We start from the raw sequence: 8,972 nt of genomic DNA on the forward strand, positions 1-8,972 counted from the left end.
CTTTAAGTTTATTGTCTTTTCTGAATCATATTTTTTTTTATAGATAATGCATATCATTAATGATCAGTATATATTTTTCTCGATGTATCTAACAATTATTGTGTTTCAAGTCATATAATCATGAGACAAAGTTTTAAGTTATTTAACTTGTTTATTCTAAATTAAACGTGATGCATTTTCGTAGTGACGACGTAAAACTTGCCACTTATTATTAATAATCAGACTGAACAGACCAAATCGAACTGAAAAGTTTAGATTTTCAGTTTATACAGTTCAATTTTCAGATCACAGTCCTTGCTGTTATGTATATCAGTTAGGTCTGTTTAAGTCTCACTCACCTACACGAGTTGGTATAAAAAAAAAAAGGAAAAGGACCCGGCCTTACTTAATTAAGCACGTAATTAAGGAGGTAATTTGAAAAATGGACAAAAAAGGTTTTTAAATATTGACCATTTTATCTTTTAAGAACGAAATTTAAACAAATCTTGCATGACTTTATTCTGCAACCGTAGGAACTTCAACATCTTGTTCTTCATCAGGATCATTTATAAATCCAGCCCAAGTCAAAACACATAACTCAACTTCACACGACGTTTAACCTTTACACTTGTCAACCTGTCGACCTATGCATTTATCGAATTTTAAACATGCCGACCTGTCAACTTGTCGACCTTAACACTTGTCAACATTGTGGACCTTTTTAGAGTCAACCTGTCAACCTTTCTAGTGTCAACTTGTCGGCCTGTTATTTTGTGAACTTATGAACTGTAACATATAAACAGATTTACTTCCTAAGTTAAACCGATTTACTCCTCCGATTTCCCGATGGAACTACAGTATCGTTTATCTAACATGACCTGACATTATGAGGTATAGTCAGATAGTTAAACAGCTTTCTGCACAGTTCGAAGCGGACCTATAAATTTTGTATAGTGAGGTCGATAATTCCCTCAGTCCCGAGAAAACGGAAGACGGATAAAAAAGAATGGAAAATATTGACTTTCAAAAACAGAGAATACCAAAAAAATTGTAGTAAAAATAAAACCTTTTTTCTGTAAATGTGTTATATTCTTACTTTTGTACACATTTTACTTTCGTTCAGCTAAATGCATGTCCATGTTTTTGATAAGGAAGCAACCCTTTTATTTTTAGGGGAGGGAGTACTTGGATAAATTTGTTTTATTTTTAACATTTTTAAAGAAATTTAGATTAAGCCTATTTTGTCATTGCTTGCCTGCGTGGTTTTTTGCAGCCTTTTTTGATTTTGTTAATCGATCATTTAATTTTTCGGGGGAGGGGGAGAGATATTGATTCGGAAATTTGGTTTTGAAAATTATCTAATGGGCAGAAATATCTTCTTTTTAAATTCACAGCACGACCCCCTCCCAAATATCGAATGGTCCTTGCTTCGTACATGAATGTTGTTTAGAATTAAAAGAATATTATCCGACTGAAATTTGACATGCTGAAACCGGCGAAGGGAGACAACCACAAAATAATTTATATGTCTTATAAGTCCGTATAATTGTAAGCCTAAGTCACTTGCGTTTACGTACGTAAGTTTCGTTCGAAACGTAAAATTCTCTCATATGAAGACGAAACGCGCGTCTGACGTATTAAACTATAATTCTAGTACCTTTGATAACTATTTGAGTCATAAATCTTTCTTTTTTTATCCAATTACAACATCCTGCAATAGTCGCATTTTGTTGCGGTACTAAATTTACTACACGAAATACTCAATTCAACAACTATTTATTTTCATTGATGTTGAAGACCAAATTATTTTTAATACAATTATACAACGTTTGAATGGCTGATAATAATTCAATTGTTGATAGAATGGTTTTAAATGACCCGTTTTGTTCATGGTTTTACACATGATGTCACCATGATACAATCTAATTAAAAACCGATCTCTCATCGCTCCTGTTTCTGATATGTCGCGACATATCAGAAACAGGAGTGATGAGAGATCGGTTTCCTGTTTCTGATATGTCGCGACATATCAGAAACAGGAGTGATGAGAGATCGGTTTTTAATTAGATTGACCATGATACACAGTATCATCGTAAATGGAGCTCAAACAATTCATTTAATTCTTTTCGCTTCTGCATTTGTATTTTGAATGGAATATATCAACACGTCTAAATATGTGTAAACTTTACGACAGACGTACTGCATTGGGTAACATAGGACATCTTATTCAGAATCTTATTTTTATGCTTTATCACAACATATATTGACTTTATTGCAGCTATTGCTTGCAACTATTCTGTACTCGTTGGTAATTTTGACTGGGACACTGGACGTCAGAAGTGTATTGATGCAGGAATGGATTTTACCAGTATCATCGATTCTACGATACAATCGGAAGTTGAAACTTTTCTTATTGAAAACAACCCCGGGTAAAATGCAATTATATTTTGTTACAGTCTCTGTTCATTGTGTTATAATGCATAGATTCAAGAATCAATGTTCATCATTACAATATGCGGATCAGAATTTTAAACATTTGATAACAAATGTGTATTTCAATTTAAGAGTGAATGATCATAATGAAAATATGATAAACGTCCAGCGAATAATATTACGTACATGAAATTCCTTGTTATACATTTTTACGTAACAATTGTTCACAATAACTTGTAGTTATTATATCAATATAGATATAAGAAGATGTGGTATGAGTGCCATATGTAAAAGTAAACCATTATAGGTCAAAGTACGGTCTTCAACACGGAGCTTTGGCTCACACCGAACAACAAGCAATAAAGGGCCCAAAACATTACTAGTGTATACTCGCTTTGTAATACACACTGACGGATGTAAACCAATCTCAATAATCAGATAGTTTAAACATATTTTATTGTCCAAAACATTGACAATTGGATAAGACACAAGTTTTTCAACTTATAACGTCTTTTCCATAATAATCAGATACATTAAGCATACTTCAAGACAATATGTCATTTCAGCATTAAAACCCCTTTTAAGCGGAGCTGCCTCCATATATACCACAAAAAGAATCAAAACTCTGCCTTAAAACATACTGTCAAAGTTACAGGTACAAATAGTTTTATGATTATCTGTTTCCTCCAGTCGTTATTGAGTTGTCCTCCTTTGCAATAATAGCATATCTTTTTTTTTTTTTATCTTTATATAATTGTATCCTAGACCCATCATATGATGGTAATATTTCTAGTATGCTTAAAGAGAAATTTTATAAATTTTGATAAATATTTTCAAACACTAAAACTGTTATTTAAAAGGGACATTGAAGGTGGGTAATAATTAATAGTTAATTGATTTAGAAAACAATTGTGAAGACAAGATAGTTGCGTCGAAGAAATAATATATAATTTTTGAGGAATTATGATTGTTCAATGTGGTTGATTATTAAGCACTTACCTTAAGTCGACAAAATTGGTAAATATATACCTATTGGGTCGTCAAAACTCTTAATAACTCCTCGTCATCAAAATTGTAGCTTAAAAATATAAAACATGACCGAATGTTTTATACGAAATTTTATTTAAAGGTCAAGCGTTACTGAACAATTGATAAATAATATAAAAAAAATATTTTTACATAATTTAAAAATATTTTTAGCACAAATGACTAACTTTTTAAGTGTTCAATTTTGATATGCATTGCAGCGTATGTCAATAAAGAAGACTGTTTTAAAAAGATTATTGAAAAAAATACTCCTTTAACATGATAGTGCCAATATTAACTAAACATGATCCATCACAAATTTGTTTTTTCCCAGGTCAATTTTGAACATGATTATGAGGGGTTAAAGAAAGGCAAAAAATCCTCAAGCATCGTTCAAACGACAACGGACGTTTAAAATGCAATGGTTATTTTTAAAACTTAATGGACGTTTATCAAATACCACAGAATTGTTGATGGAAATACTCTCATCCTATACCGGAATGGAAAACGTTGTTAATTTCCCAAATTACCTTCAGAAGTTCCAAAAATATCAACATTAAACAATAATTGGTTAAGCTGAATTTCATTTTTTTCATTTAATGTTAAACGACTCCGTTAATTTGACTTCATTTTGTTATTTTTCACTAATGTTTGACCATTTTATAGTTCAGACGTTTGGTTAGGATTGAAGTGGAATGTATCAAAGCAGAATTTCTATTGGGTAAATGATGTCAGTCTTAATATGAGTACCTGGCGAAATTGGGCATCCGGTGAACCAAACTGCATGGATACAATATGTATGGACCCAAATACGGATTATCAGGACTGTGTTCGAATGGCCAACGGGGAGTGGAAAACCTTTTATTGTAACAGTGCATTTGTTGCTCTTTGTCAAAGTTGTTTAAGTAAGTTTGTAAATTCAAAAAGATCTTGCTATTATATATAAAACTTTTGTATGTGTTGCCTTATCTTTCAAATCAATTAATTTAAAGGACTTTTTGAGAACTAGTATAAGTTTAACTAAAAACGAATTCGACATTGAGAAGCCAATTATCTAAACAGTCAGATTACATGAATTATGCAATGATGACAAATGTGATTTTACTTTCAATATATTGAAATATATATATCTGTAAAAACTGTTCACACATACCAGGCTTATAATTTTGTATTTCAGACGCGCGTTTCGTCTTATCATGGACGCTCAAATAATAGCATTTGGTAGGCCAAAGCAAATGCGGCGAAGTATAACTCAGAAAAACAACATTTTAAGCACCATAACGATTTCTAGGGTTTTACTCTACAGAATTGGCTAAAACAGATCCCTTCATCCTATTTCACATTTTTGTTCCTTTTTCCTAACAATTATTATTGAATAAAAAAATAAGAATGAAAATGGGGAATGTGCCAACGAGACAACAACTTTCATTATCGTGTGTATAATATATTATAAGAGCATAAACCTGAAGCACGGGGAGTCACTCTACTGTCTCCACACGGAACTAAGATAAACTCTGTAAAAATAAAATTGAGACTGGAAATGGGGAATGTGTCAAAGATGTTTATTTTGACTTCGGCTTTTAAATTAAAAAAAAAATACTATACAGCTAATAGCATATAGTTCTACGGAAGCGTATTAGCGCCACACATTTTATTTTTTTTATTTTTCTTCCTATGTTTGCGTTATAACGCAAACCTTTGCGTTATAACGCAAACCTTTGCGATATAACGCAAACCTTTGCGTTATAACGCAAACCTTTTGCGTTATAACGCAAACCTTTGCGATATAACGCAAACCTTTGCGTTATAACGCAAACCTTTGCGTTGTAACGCAAACCTTTGCGTTATAACGCAAACCTTTGCGTTATAACGCAAACATCTTTATTTCAATTATTCATTAAGTTTTGTATATATGTCCGTCTGTCATTCATTTCGGATGTGATTTACTAGTAGATAAAAAAAGAAACATACATACAAGGCCAAATCATTATAATAAATATGCATAGGAATAATGGAATAATTGAAGTGCAATTATACATAAATTAAGACTGATTTGTGCATCAGAAAAGTATATAATTTAACAAGAAAATAGATATAGTATATAGTCATATTAAAATTGAAAGATCAAAAATAATGTCATACAATTGTGAAACCTCCAAGTCAAATAGACAAAATGATCTTTCTGCTTTAAAATGAATTATTAATAAGGAAACATTTTTTTTAAAATCTCAGAATATGATCAAGATTCTTTGATAGAAAGTCATTGAATTTTCATTTCAATATAATGAAGTATTTTTAAGATGCTTGGGTAGCAATTTGAATAGAGAGAACATAATTTTATTAATAAAACATCTTCATTCTATACATTTATTGCCAAAGGGTAGCTTGTTTGAATGTAACCTACTTTACACAGTTCTCAAACGAGAGCTTACTTTGGAAGTATATTTATATTCGGTTATAGCTATATTAGCAGGGTTGATTTTTTTCTTAGGTATAACCTCAATTTACTCAATTTTCTTTGTAATATATATACTAGTAGTAAATTGGATATCGTTTTTGGGGACCTTTATAGTTTGTTGTTTAGTGTGAGCCAATGCTCCGTGTTGACGACCGTAATTCGGCCTATGATGGTTTACGTTTACGAATAGTGACTTAGATGGAGAGTTTTCTTATTGGCACTCATACCACATCTTCTTATATTATTCTGCTCATTATTAGTCATTGATATGATCTAATTATTCAAGCAGTTTACTTTGCAATTACTACAAAGGTGATAAATTTTATTATATCCAGCCTCCTCCATTAATAACTACTGTTTCCTTTGAATCTTAAATAAGAAATAAGATAAAACAAATGTTTGCGTTATATCGCAAAGGTTTGCGTTATAACGCAAAAGGTTTGCGTTATAGCGCAAAGGTTTGCGTTATAACGCAAACCTTTGCGTAGGTTTGCGTTTTAACGCAAAGGTTTGCGTTATATCGCAAAGGTTTGCGTTATAACGCAAAGGTTTGCGTTATTACGCAAACATAGGAAGAAAATTAAAAAAAAAAATGTGTGGCGCTAATATGCTTCCGTATAGTTCAATACTTACAGAAGCTACATACTTCATACAGATAAAATTAAAGGACGGGATCAAACTCAGACCATTTTAAATGCATATCTTAATATCAATAAAGACATCATAGAATTCACATTGAAATAAAACTTTGTCAGAAATACTTTGATTAAACTGATAAACTTTGTTTTTATAAAAAAAAATTATTAAACTATTTTAGTACTTTTAAGTTTTATAAACTCTGTCTGAATAATTTATCAGTTTAATTTGAATATAAAACGTCACTACCGTCACGGACATATACATGAAGATATAGTTGGGAAATATACACACTGTCCAGGTGACATTTTTTCGTTTTATGTCAATATAACAATAAATCAAACAGTTAGCATTCTCTTTTCAATTGTTAAAATATTTACGCCCCATTCTGTGATCTATGGTGGATAGTTGTGTTTTTTGCAGTCATATAACATTTTCATATTTTATATCGAAATAACGGTCTATGTTATATAATCATGTTTCGAGCTTGCTATCCTTACTGTTACCCTCTTTCAAATGGAACACATCTTATAATCCTATTCACAAAGGCAAAACTTTAATACGAAATATAGTTTATTAACGAACTTGAACACATTACAAATTTAAATTCGGGTAAATACTTGTCTAATTTGAATTGAATACAGTTTCATATTTTGAAATTTCCTTAATGTTTTATTGAATGCACCATAATGTCAAAAGTTGAAATACGTTTTAAATTTTTAATACCTTCTTTAAATATTTTTTATCGTCGCTTGGATTACTTTTGTTCAACGAATGGAATTTAATGAATGCAGGAACAACAAAAAATAGAAAGGGTCAGCGAATTTAGTTTGTGACCAACGTATTGTGTTGTTATACTGATACATTTTCCTTAAACTTTAGGTACAATAAATGTGTCATCCACGTCTACAAACAAAAACGAACTAACACTAGAAATGATGGATACCTTAACCATGCATGCATCTGATCCTTCTCATCAACCGGACACTCGTGGTCCATACTCAATCTATAAGACAACAAACCAACTGACTACAAATGACCGTACCACAACAACAGCGGATGTGCTAATAGAAACTGTTTATTCTACTGAAGTCATCACCGGTACAGCAAAGATTCAACAAACTTATGATACCGAACACAATACCGGTTCAACAAATATAACACCAACTACCTTTAATACTTACACTACTTACAAAGATAATTGTAAAAACAATTCGAATGGCTGCCAGTGTCAAAGAACGATGTCTAATACAACAGAAAGCGTGAAAATGTCCGATTATATTTGGCTCAGGAAATGCAAAGTACAACTTTTGATTGAATCTGGAGTATTAAACGAAATAGATTGTCCATATACCTGTAACTGTTTTCCTAAAGATACCACTGCTACAGATTCATCAATGTACGATATGTTTGCATGTATCATAAGACGCTAAAAGAATGATTTTAGTGTTGAAATTCAACAGATATCAGTGCATGTTTATATTATACGCTACAATTAAGTTTACTAGTATATTATAAGCGAATGTACAGTACTAATCAGCTTTCTAATTTTGGCTTTTTTTGGTGACTTGAATTTAAAATGCCCTCTCATAACGACAAATCGTAATACAACATAATTTTTTTTCCATTCAAAAGACACTACAGATACAGACATACGTTTTGTGTTTGCAAAACAAACCCCGAAACAACTAAAACAACATTTAAAATAAGAGCTCATTAACCAAAAACAAATTCATTGTAATATTTCAGTTTTTAATTAAAAGTTGTAAAAATTGAATATAAACTTTATACATTGTATTCGTCCAAAACGCTGTTTTTGATTTAATTTCACCTGGAACATTTAACCACATATTGAATAGCAAAGGATGTGTAAGTACCACATTACATGAAGGGCTATATGCCTACATGTACAAGGAACATCAAAATACTTGCATAATCCGCTTGAGGTCAACTGTGCCTGAGGTAGTTGCAACCTTAGTTTCTTAATATTATTTAAAAAATATATAAACTGATAGCCTATACAATTTAGCTCTAAAATCACTCAACCTCCAACTAATTCCAACACAAGGTTTTTTTTAGTGCAAATTATAATATAGACTTGTACTAACAATAAAACTATAAATTGATATAATTTGCGGAAAAGGTTATTTTTGTTGAAATATGTGATTTTTAGAGAACAAATGCTGAAAACTGGAAAAGAAGAAAAATTGTTATGTATGGTTACATTTTTAGACCTAAAGCTTGTTGAAGACAGGACACCTTATCTTAATAGACTATTATGTAGTTCTCTAGTTATTATTATTCTTAATGCAGTAATTTTGGTTTTTAGTGAAAAAACGTCGAAAACTGGAAACGTAGAAAATCTCAGTTGTTAATGGTTAATATTTTTCAAATTTGATCTATATAGAAAAAAGAATACTATTTTATGTTTATTTTGTGA

The 8,972-nt window shown here is 31.0% G+C and overlaps 1 long non-coding RNA gene across 1 annotated transcript; it reads left to right on the plus strand.

The window, feature by feature from the left end:
* The first annotated feature begins 2,265 nt into the window (after positions 1 to 2,265).
* LOC143043133 (uncharacterized) lies at positions 2,266 to 8,589 on the plus strand. Its single transcript, XR_012968213.1, has 3 exons — positions 2,266 to 2,408; positions 4,105 to 4,343; positions 7,415 to 8,589. It is a non-coding gene; the product is annotated as an uncharacterized LOC143043133 (long non-coding RNA).
* Positions 8,590 to 8,972: the final 383 nt, after the last annotated feature.

Source organism: Mytilus galloprovincialis, chromosome 8 (genome assembly GCF_965363235.1).
Source record: "Mytilus galloprovincialis chromosome 8, xbMytGall1.hap1.1, whole genome shotgun sequence".
Classification (NCBI taxonomy): domain Eukaryota; kingdom Metazoa; phylum Mollusca; class Bivalvia; order Mytilida; family Mytilidae; genus Mytilus; species Mytilus galloprovincialis.